The following is a 12,943-nucleotide window of genomic DNA, read 5'->3' on the forward strand; positions in this document are numbered from 1 at the left end:
GAAGAGGATGGAACGAATGTATGTATTCCCAACGAAAACTGCAACGCGATAAACCTTCTAACGCGTACACGTTAAAACCGGTATTACATACACGCCGGTGCACGCGCATAATAATACACGTATACATGAGAAAAGTCGGCGAGGAGTTTCGTCGAGCGTGGAATTCATCTTGCTCTACGATCCCTTACATTGTGTGAGGCCATCGAGAACTGGTTTCATCGGGTCCCCGAGTAGCTGTTTCATTTTTTACCGGGAAACAGAGAGGGCATTTTAATAGACGGCGCGCAAATCCCGGCCAGCCAGCCAGCCAGCCAGCCAGCCAGCCAGCCAGCCAACCATCCTAAAGGGTTGCTCAAAACCAAGCGAACCGGCGTAAAACGATTGACGAATCACCGAACACGGTTCTATTAACCGTGCCACCGACTACAAATTGATAACCTCCCTTCCCCCTCTCCCCCTCCCTTCCCCCGTTTGTCGCGAGATTGGCCATCGATGGACCCGTTAAATATGTCATTTCACGTGGGCCAGATATCTCGATAAAATATATAGATAACAATGGACAAACAGTTGGGCTTCGTTTCACGGTAAATTGATCAAATTCAACAACGAATACGAGTTGCTCGTAACGTTAAATCTTACGAATTTTTTTTTTTATCCTCGAATATCTAAGTAAAAGTAGTACATCGATTGGAGGGGTTTATTCCTCCTCTCTTTATTCCATAATATTCAAACCCTCCTCCCGCCCCGAATAGTTTTCCGATAACTTTCTGTCTTGTATGTACAAAGGCATAGAGGTATACGAAGGTCCGGAATTCTATAGGACAGGCCGATACACGTAAGAAAGAAACGGGGAGAGAATGATGGAACTCCGTCAGCCCGGGGAGAGAGATAAATGATGACAGTGATAAAATGTTTATTCCCGTTGAAGTACGTGCCACGAAAATCGTTTCATCGTAAGCCGTTGAAAATGAATTTGAATTTATACCGTGTAATTTTACCGCGACTATTATATCGGCAAATACCATCGTGAATTTTATCATTCCCGCGCAAAGATATTGGCAAATAAATTTTAATTGATTCAGTTTTCAAAAACGCGTCCCGTGTTTCAACGTGTGTGTGTGTGTACGTGTGTGTGCAATGTATACGCGCCGCGTCCATTTAGTCGTTTGGGAACACGCGTTATTATATACCTTTTTTTCCCCTCTCTTTCCCAATGTTATTCGAACTGTTGGCAAAATGCGTACGATTCCCGTTAATAAATCTCAAACGGATCGATTAACGGTCGAATTATTGGCGGGGTAAAATTAGTGCTACGTGCATAAATCAACGTATCAATTTGGGTACAAAAGCAAAATCTGACACTGCGCTTCCCTGCGGCCGAGCGCATTATTATTACTGCGATCGTTCGTTACGCTGTTCTTGACCGCGTGCAGTCCTCGTTCATTGTACTCGCGATGTTGCGATCAACGGACAGGATGTAATCGCCTATCTTCATTTTTTTTTTTTTTTCTTTTTTGTAGATAATTAAAATCAGAATACTGAAAGGAATTCCGCCGTGTGCATGGGAATATTTTTAATATTGTAATATCGTATCGCTTCGGATAATCTTTGAAAGTATTTCGAAAGTGGTGAAATTAATAATTCTTCATATTTTGTGAATGTTTACATTTTTATTAATTTTTTTTTTTTGCGAATAATAAAGAAATTGAAGAGTAAATTAATTGATAAAAAAAAGATTACGATTATTCAAGTGAATGGAATTGCATTTGGAAGATTAAAATGGATATCGATGATTCGTATTAAAATATAAATAATGTTTAAATGTAAATCGCGTTTCGTTATCGAATCGTGATTTTCACTTTACATATTTTTTTTTTTTTTTTTTTTCTCTCTAATAAAAACTTGATCCAATTAAGTTTGGACGCTCGTGGTAACGAATATTTGATTTGATTGATAAGTGAGTGAACGTGCATGTTAAAGGGGAAAGTTTTATGATAAAGTGAACTGTAGTTGTGACAGAACCTTTACGTTCCTCAAGCTGAAAGCTATTCTATAAGTCGCAAACATAATAGACCACATACATAACAGAGTCATGCAACTTTAGCGTAGAAGCTATTCCTGCGGTATGACTTGCTTGCCAGGGGTTCTCATTCGTTGTGGTATATAACGCTATAAAATCGAACGGTTTTGTTTTCCTCGTCAGAATTCCATCAAATGCAAATTTACATACTAGGTTATCGGATAATAACTATATTTAATGAATTCATTATAAAAATTACAAGTTATAGTCAACTTTTTTTTTTTTTTTTTTTTTTTTAATATATAAAAAGGAATATCTTTGATCACGTTAATTTGAATTTAGATTAATTTATTTTCTTTCGTTGGAAATATAAACGTGTAACGATATTAATATTTATCATGATAAATTTTTCTTTTATTTTTGCCATTATCATTGCATCGACAGTTTTATTATCATTGTATAATATATTGATCAATAATAACTTTGCATCTATCGGGAAAAATATTAAAAAATTATTAGTTCACCAGTTAACCTAGAAATGTCAAGATATTGATTTTCCATTTTGTCATTCTTGAAATATTTTATACGATATCTGGGAATTTTTCATCGAATAGAAAGGTATATTATGAAAGGACGAATATATATAATATTCATAATACTAAAATTGATTCAAATCTACGCATGCAAAATTTCAAATATACTTGTATGATTATTTGTTCGAAATATATATTCGTCCACGAGTAATTTGTCAAACGATATTTGACAAACTAGGCAGAAATATCGCAACGAAATGGAATTTTTCTCAAACATTCTCAGAGTATTTGTAATTTATTGGCTTCAAATCGATGTAATTATTAAAACCTTACAACACAGAGGCTTACAAGTTATTAAAAAAAATAAAACGCTGAAAAATTGAAATTGGTTTAGAGAGTAAAGTCCTGTGATCGATATGTTTCTATATACCGATTAGATAGACGGATCACGAATGTCCCACATTGTATTATGTAAAACACGGTTGATCGTTAAGTCTATCCTATTATCACTCGAACCCTGTGTTCTTCGGTGAAAGGATCTGCCGGTAAAACAGATATCTGCCCCCCTCCCTCTCACTCTCTCGTCATTTTTCAAACGCTTTCAGGTTTATTCTTTCCCGACGTTGATTGATGACAGAAATGCAGACGCATAAAAGCTTCCACGAGGTTCTAGTAATGAAAAGAAGGGGTTTTAAAGACTCTTCGACGCCCCATAAGTTGCTAATGTTTTTATTGCCGTAAACACGATTCTTCGAAGGTTGTAAAAATATTAAAACGAACAGAGAGAAGAGGAGAGGGGGGAGGAGAGGTGGCGGAGGAGGAGGGAGGAAGAAGAAGTTAAATTAAAGGTCGCAACGTGGGAAGGAGGAGGAGAAGGAAGAAGAGAAGGAGGGGAGGGAGAGGTTAACTATATAGAAATTTTATACGTCAGATATTGCATAAACGGGAGAGGCTCACATTCTCGCAGGAAACAATGAAACGAAATTATTTCCGCGCCGAGTTCTACTCGTTAAAGTTCGAGTGGAATAATTTCAGCTCTTTCATATCCAGCGTAAAAATAAAATTCTTCTCTTATATTACTTTCTCTTCGAGGCGTTTCCCCTCCCGATATTCGTAAGGGATGGGGGGAAACATACGTAAACTGTGCGATATCATGCGTCAGAATTATTTGTCCTTAGAGCTTAAGTATTCGTGTCATAATTGTGAGACTTGTTAATGCATAGTGATTATTCGATGGCGCTAATGGCACGGGGATAATTACATCGAGATACTCGAGTACAATAAATTCGCTTCGTATACGTGTCTCCCAATAGCTTGCCGAGTAATTGATTAACGATCAAAGTAGTTGGATAATGAATTTACTTCGAATATCACGTTGGTATACTTTATGGGGATTGAATGCTATCAAGTTCATCATGAATCATCGATGCTGCTGCTCCCATGAATTACGAAGTTCTTATTAACTCGTATGCATGGGACAAATCATACATCGTGATTATTTTTAAAAATAGATGGAACTGGAATACGTTGTCATTGATACAATGGAGAAATTTCTGCTAATCTCCTTCGAAAAAGTTAAGTTCGTCGCAGGTACAAGTTTCTGGAACGGTGTTACTTCGTTATAGAATAGAAACTTCAATAATACTCGAAGTACTTATATAGTACGGTAACTCTCCGTGGAAATCATGAACAAAATGTTCGTAAACAGTTCATACAACGGGACTATGTATATATATATATATATATATATATATAGCATGAAAAATATATACGAGTGGATACATCTGTCACGTATTCTTTATGACATCCTCTATTATAATTATAATCTTATATCCTCTATTATAATATTTCTATAAATCTTCCATCTTTTTATTCATAAATTCTTATCTTAAATTTTATTTTTCAGTGTCTATTATGATTATGCTATTTCCATGAAATTGTGTTGAAAAGTCTTGGAATATTTATTAGATTTATTAAATATGATCGAAAATTGGTAAGTAATTATTCAATAATTATTTATATAACGTTAATAATAATAATAATAACAAATAATTCAATTTTTAAAAATACAATTAAAAAATTTATCGTTTATATTAAAATTTAATATTAATATTTTATTCGCTCGAGTCTTTCAATTTCTCTTGAAAAACTAAAAATAATCCATGAAATTTAAATTCCATGTAAATTATTTTAATTTCGGACCGTGTTAAAAAAGTGTATTAAGAATAAATTATAAAGAGTATCCAATAAAATAACAAGATTTTTTTTTTTATATTAATAATAACAGCGAGGGAAAAATCACAATTTTTGCCCGTGCATTTAAACATCCATTTACAAAGCGGCACTTGATTGCACTGACTTGCCTCGCTTCCATAAAACTTGTTTGATTCTCCAGTTAACACAATGAAACGAGTTTTGTCACTTGACATGTCCTTTATTCAATTATTCCACTTGAAATTTAACGACAGGAGAGCGAAACGTAACCTGGAATATCGTCGTAAAATTTATTCAAGAGGATATATTGAATTATATGTATAATACAATTGATTGACGTTCGAATCCCTGAATGTTCGAGTTGACACGTAATCGTAATCATTTAATTAATTCAATTTCCATGTTTATTTCTTCCGATATACTAACTTTATCAATTGCAGAAGACAGAATACAAGTTCGTTAAATTCAAACAAACGGGGTAAAAAAAAAAAAAAAAAAAAATCTCGCAAATAAACAAGTTAAATCTTCGAAACATTGAAAAATGAGCGGACACAAATGAGCACACGTTGTAGTTATTTTATTTGTCTCCGGAACGAGATAAAATTAAATGTCACGTTCGATTTGGACAAAAGTTTCATTTAACCAAATGTACGCGTTCAATATCAACGATATCGATTGCTTTTTTTCCCCCCCTCCTCTCTCTCTCTCTCTCTCTTTCTCTCTTTCTCTCTTCCCTCCTTCCGTTAAATAATAGACAATTAAGTTATCGTTTAAACGAGATGTACGTTTGCTAGACATCTGTTGCCATCCTAATCCCCACACCGTGATCGTAAACCCGGCAAGCTTATTTTCTCTGCCTTTTGTGCCGGCCACCCATGCAACTACTTCATGCGGTTGTGAAACACGTTGTTCCTGCGTCATTACGAGATTATTCGATAAAATGTTTTATTTTCGGTCCTTTACCTCTTCTAACATCGATCGAAATACACAAATTGGACTTTCTTACAATTAGAAGAGATAAATTACAATTAGATTCATAAAATATTTTAATAATTTAAAAAAAAAGAAGAAAAAAACTCAGTCAATAAGGAATAAAATTGTTGAAAATATCCTTTATAAAACGTATTTCAGCCTCATTAAAATCAATGAGAAGGGAATCGATAGGTTCATTAGAATTAGTTATTATTATTACATATTAATTATATATTAATAAACGATATTATTAATATTAATAATTATTATGGTACCGTAATTACTTTAGGTACCTTAGAACGTATATGTATATTAATATTATTATTGTTAATTATCGAAGTAATAATTTAACCTCAATATTGTTAACGCGTAAAAATAATTTAATTTTATCCTCCATTTTGATATAAATGCGTTATTCGTACAGCACGGTGAAATGGCTGACCACAAAAAAAAAAAAAAGAAGAAAAAAAGAATGAAATCATTTCGACGATCAAACAGACGAGAAGACAAAGAATTGAAACATGAATATGAATTCCAAGGTAGTTGCGTTTTGCGCGACACGTCAAAACTCATGGAAAAAGCTGGAACAGTCAGTTTTTTCGAATATATTTGTTATACAAGCAATACACGTTTGCATATCAAACAACTTTTTAACAGCGCATGACCGATACAGAGCTTAAATGATTTGTTTATCCATGCACCCAGATACGTATGTATACGTATCCAGAATTTGCATGTTATTATCTAATATTAATAATTAAAGCATTATATTAATACGATCGATACAACGTGTGTACCAACATGCTGTGCATTTGCGTACGCGCAACTCGAATAAACAAATATATTGATTAAACGGGCGTACGAGAAAAACACGATTCTTCGACAAGGGAGAATAAAATTTATCTCTTTTTGACGAAACAATATAGGAGATATAATGATAAAATCTTCCTTTCAATTTTCTCTTCGAATATAACTTCGTTATATAATTAAATAGACAAATAAAGGAAATTTAATGGGAACGTTATTAATTTTCGTATATACAAATAACGTTATTACGTTATACTCTCGAAAGGGATAATTACGTTCGCGATTATTATTAATAACTATAATTGTTTTCACCACTCTTGCTCGATACCATTGAACGGATCTTGTTTGCTAATGATGATAGTTGCACAATATTTTCATTGTACACGTCTGTTATAATGATAATCAGATCATTTGATTATATAAAAAAAATAAGTTAATTATGTTGCAAATATTGATTTCGCTGTACTTGATATAAATTTATTATTGAGTTAATTGAGTTATCTAAGTAGTAGTAAAATTACTTAGGTAAATTTGTTTTTTTATTTAATTATTTCTATTTTCAATTTCGACATCAAAAACTTATTTTCCGCGAATCGATATGTAATTTATTAAGATCTTCATGATTTAAATATATAATTCGATGAAAAATTCGTAAGAATTAAACAAATAATTAATTTAATTTTCAAACAAATAATTTCCTTAAATCATCATTTATTTTTTCCACAGAGTTTTAATTGTCATTATTATTAATGACGAAAAGATAAACCATAATGTTGTACAATTAGAAATGTGAATAAATCTTATCAATTACAAAATTATACGATACACGTACGTTATATATTATAGAAAAACAAATACGGAATAGCAAACACGACGTGTTATTATTATTCGTTCGTAGAAGTCGAAGGATTCGAATATGGCAAATGAATATACACAAATATATCTGCTGACTAATCTCGAGATTTTGTGTATTTTTGTTTTTGCAACAATCGAGGCACCACTGTTTGTAGCGATGGCCTTGTAACAAGTATTGCTTCTCATTGTGGCCGTGTAAACGTTGACGAATGGATCGACACGCGCTTGGAAACGTTAATATTAACCAACGCAAAATTAAAATTGTGTGATTTCATCGTATTCTTAATCACTATCTTTTTTTAGAAATTTTCTAAACGAAATAATACGTAATATATCGTATACGTAATATCGAATTGAAGGAGCATTCATTTTTACGGTAAGTATAATATATTATATGTTGCGATGAAAAATAGAATTCGTGATTATATAAATTTCTTTCTTTTTCAGTTTTACTTCGATTTGGAAATATCCTTTTAATTATCGATTACGTTTCTTCTTCGACCAATAAAAGTATTTGGAGATGCTTTTAAGATGCTAAAAAAGATATTACGAATACTAAGAAACTAAGAAACTCAAATCCAGTTATCCTATTGCTAAATTAATCTTGTTTCAAATGAAATCTAATTAATTTTCTAAAAGGCTGTCGATTTATGCTATCTCGACAATTTAATTAACGGTATCAATTTCGGTGAAATGCATTTTACCTTCGTGGAATTCGTATCGGTATTATGAATGCATGTAAGTAATAATTAGAAATCACATAGTCGGTATATAGAGGTAAAAGTCTGGTACGCTTGTAAGCTTTCTGATCGATAGCCACTAAAATTAACATGATGCGACCAGGTGAACCGTGTTGCTCGTGGATAGTTCATGATTTATGACCACCATAAAGAGTTAATACATCGCACCGGTCTGTAAATAAAATGCGTAAAAACGAGTGCATTGTGACTGATCTTAATTGGTCAATTATCGTTTCATCGCAACGGTTTCCATTTTTAATCATCCGAGAAAATAATATAATTGTCCTCTTTCACTATTTGCTTCCCCCTTTCCACGATTATATCGCGTAAAAAAGGATTAAAAATTGTTTTCATATTTCGAAAAATAGCGTGATGAAAAACGAAAAGAATTAATCAAATTAAAGGGAATTGCATTTATCATTATTATTTCATATTATTTACCATTATTTATTTCCTTCCATTTAATTTAATTATGTCGGGCATAAAAATATCCAACGATGTAGAATTTTCCTTAATACGAAACGTTATTTAATTCCATTTTGTTTAATTAAAATATCGACCGGGGACAAAAGAAAGGCTGAGCGCGATGGGGAAAAAAAAACCAAAAAAAAAAAAAAAAAAAAAAAACAAAAATATCGTCGCACGAAAATCTAGCCGCGAGCTTTTTCTCTTGCGATATATATTTTTAAAAATGCTTTTATTCTCGTGTAACCGCAATAAAGTACAGTAAATTTGAAAACAGTATCCGATCGGTACATTCTATTCTCAACGTTACTATGTTATTACGCGAAACGAAATTCCGAAATAGTTTTAATATTACGTAAACCAACGAGCTCAGGCGAAACTGCATTGATCCAGTATGCGAAACGCGAAACTTTTCCCATTGACTGTACTCTCTCTTCCATATCTACCAACTTGTCGCTCGGCCTGTACCTTGAAATAGAAATGATTAAACTTTTAATAACTGATACGTCAGTTTGCTCGCTCGGTAACATTGTGTTTTATTATACAAAGTATAATAACCATAATCAATCGAGTCGTTCAATTTAAAAAGTGACGTGTTATTTTTTTTTTTTTCTATTTATTGTTATTTATTTTTTAACGTCGCAATTATTACTCTCGTTATTGGTTTCCCTATATATTTTCATGATAAAGTCATATTTTTTTTACTACTAAGTATTGAATACAAGCAATGTTTGTTATATCATTGCTATGATTGATTTTATTCGAGAAAATATTCGTAATATTTCTTGTTCTTTTTTTTTTTTTTTTTTTTTTTTTTTTATTTTCGAATTTCAAATTTAAAAGGTAATAAGAATAGCAATAAATTTGTTTGCATTCGATTATATTCAAAACGCGAATCTTTCATCCTTTTCTCGTTTTTTCGAAATCTTTCTTGAATATCGTGTTTTATGTATGGGTATCGTGAAGTTAAGTCTTTTATCGATATAGAAGCCGCACTTTAGTACTTAATAATACTGCAGGAAAACTTCTCTCGAAAAATCAAGAACTCGTAATTCGTACGGTGGAAAAAGAACTAACACGATATACAAGTAATACCTTTTCAATGGACGAGAAATATTTCCAGCAATATTTCGTGGACTATATTGAATTTTCTCTGAAAATACGTTTTTTAACAATAATATATAATATTTGTTTTATAAAATCATCATATCTATCATATTTCGTTTTATAAAAATTAATAACGCGTAAGAAACTTCATAAGAGAATATATATTTGTTCAATTAAAAATAAAATACGTTAAAAATATATTTTCTTTCACGTTAAAAAAATATAAAAAAATAATTATCATAAAAATATAGTTAATATACGATTGATAAGAAACATAACTTTTATTTCGTCTCGTGTAATTATTTATGAATATAAAAACGATGAAGATTTTAATTTTTTTTTTTCGAAAAAAAGAAAAAATATTTATAAGTTCAAAAAATAATATTATCTTAAAATCATCATACGAACTGATTGTTCGCTATTATTAAAACGATGACTCATTGAAGTTTGTGCGCAATATTTTTTTTTCCAGCACAAGGTTTACAATACCATTTAAATCGCAGTCCATTATTCTTTTGTACGGCAACTAAATTGAATTAATTTCCCTGGTATTCTCGAACGAGTAAGTTCCTCGATAAAAGTACCCGATATAAATATGGATGCATTGGTCAAATGATAAATTCAAATTTTGCCCGTTGTTAAATCATTTTTCATGTTTGCTTTTTTATTTTAATTCGATTAAATAATTATTTGGATTCCATTCGTAGTGTATTGAAAAATAGAAATTTTCATTTGCGTTTCGTAAACTAAATTCATTAAAAGTAATTATTAATGGTATCCGTCCCCTCTATTAGTGTACTTTCATTCCCCGCCAGATGTCTCCTCCTTTCATAATATTCTAGCATCGTAGGATAAATATACATATATTACGCGTACTATAATCAGTTTCGTGCTTTTTATTCGAATTCTATTATATTCTGTATTATATTCAAAAAAATTATACTTGATGTAATTATATATTTGAAATTTGTATATATTTGAAATTTTCAACTAAAAAGTAAAGTAAAATAAAAAAAAAAAAAAATATAGAGAGAGAAAATTAAATGGAAGCAATAATACTTTGAAATTCAATTTTGCTGATACAAAATTTTCAGCAATAAAATAAATTCGTTCTGATTCAATCCTATAATTTTCAATGATTCTAGGACTTTTGAAAATTCTAGTTATAAGCTTTTATGTTTGAACAGCACTTATTCCCGTGATCACGGATAAAATTATTAAAAAGTTATTTAAATTCATGAGAATAACAATGATACTTGAGCCACGGCATTATGTGTGGGTGTGGCCTAGAAATTGATGCCCTTAATTATAAAATATTATCTGTTTCATAAATGCAATTTCATAAATGCACCGTCTCCCTCCTTGGATCAATAACTTACTCTCCGTTCTCCTCTTTATAATTATCTTTAAATCCAATATTTTCCCCTTCCCTCCGACTTCATTGAAATTTCATTTAAATAATCTCAAAACTTATTCAAAGCTTGTTAAAATTCAACAGAATGAAATAGGGTCTTTAATGCACATAAGAAAAGTTCACCGAAAGACAGTGCCATTTGTTTGAAAGTAATTTAATAGTTTTTTCTAGTAAAATTTCTTTTATAAAGAATGAAATAATTTTACGAATTTTGATTGTATTTAAATAAATATAACAAATTATGATGAATTATTAATTAAATTTTCAAAGCTAGGAGAATAAACAATTCCTATTTTGTTACCATCAGAGCAAACAGTGAAAATTGTAGATAATGCAGACTTTGTCTCTATGTAACAATTTGACATCCATTGTTCCGTTAATTATTTTAAACTTAATAATCTCTTCATTCTGTTGCAACTTATTTCATTTGCGTAACCAATTTTATGAAAATAATTTAACGACCACAAAGGAATTTTGTAATTTACTGTAATTGACAACTACAGCATTGATTATTTTCCTTTAATTATTTTTTAATTTATCAAGTAAGAAAAACTTTAATTAATTTACATAAAAGTGAATAGAAATAAACTTTAAAATTGTTTGAAAAATGAATTATAAAAATAGTAAATAACATTGTATTTATTTTTGTATTTATTTTTTTTAACATTATATAATTTATGAAAAATAATTAGTTAATCAAAAAGAAGAATATTTAAACAAAATTTTACGAGATAATTCTTGATACACGAAATTTCAAGAATGTATGATTCTAATTATTATTATTTTAACAGGAAAGTCCGGCTCACCCACCGAATAACCACAAAATACAAGTGACACACGAAGGGTTACGAAGCGTCACGAAGTGACCCGAATAAGGTTCTACGGGACGTTAATAAGTATATGTATACTAACCACGACCTCATTCGAACTTTTACAAGCCAGTGTATACGGACGATTCCCATACCTGTCTAATGTCCAATTATAAATATTACAATCTCCAGTATGATGGAAAAAGTTTCATTCTTTCGATAGTGTATCAAGTAAGAACAGAAATTTTTATTAGATTTTTTTTTTCTCATTAAAATCCATGTTACATTTTTTCAAATAATTTCAAATAATTCAACTTTCTAGGTTAGAAATTTTATAATCTAAATGAATATGTCAGTACAAGATATTTCTCTTATATTCAATTCATAGAGAGAAGTCAGGTCGGAACAAACCAAATAAATTATTCATATGTCATAATATATATATTTCAAGAATTTTACTTCTCAAATGCTTTCAACAAATTCACATAATTCATGACAATTTAATGCGTGTAAGTTGATAATAACGTTATACATTTTTATAAAAACTTTCTATAAACTCGCAATACAATACTTCTAACTATTTTACATAGAAATTATCATCGGAAATTTTGTTGAAAACATAGTTTTGTCATAATTTAGCGTAATTATACGCCAAGTACAATAAATATATGTATATATACATAACATATGTGTACATTATGCGTATATATGTACATATATGTATAAATAAGAAATAGGTTTTCTAGAATATAATGTATGTTGTAGGTACCATTTGTAATGATAAGGGTTAATTAAGAAAGTGACTCGTAAGTGGTTGGTTTCCAACAGAGAGAACAAACAACCAACCGGGGTTCTCTTGGCCCAAACAGAAAAACAAAAAAAACATAAGCAAGATTTACCAGTGAATCTCAGCTCTTTTAATTCTATAGATACACATATTTTTTCTTTGTATTTCTTTTTTTTTTCTTTCTTTTTTCTTTCTTTTTTCTTTTTTTTTTTTTTTTTTT

At 30.6% G+C, this 12,943-nt stretch overlaps 1 long non-coding RNA gene across 1 annotated transcript; it reads left to right on the forward strand.

Annotated features, from left to right (window-relative positions):
* The first annotated feature begins 8,494 nt into the window (after positions 1 to 8,494).
* Positions 8,495 to 12,594, forward strand: LOC116186444. Its single transcript, XR_004151440.1, has 3 exons — positions 8,495 to 11,276; positions 11,919 to 12,167; positions 12,259 to 12,594. It is a non-coding gene; the product is annotated as an uncharacterized LOC116186444 (long non-coding RNA).
* The last annotated feature ends 349 nt before the right edge of the window (positions 12,595 to 12,943 follow it).

This window comes from Apis dorsata, unplaced genomic scaffold (genome assembly GCF_000469605.1).
Source record: "Apis dorsata unplaced genomic scaffold, Apis dorsata 1.3 scaffold_696, whole genome shotgun sequence".
NCBI lineage: Eukaryota > Metazoa > Arthropoda > Insecta > Hymenoptera > Apidae > Apis > Apis dorsata.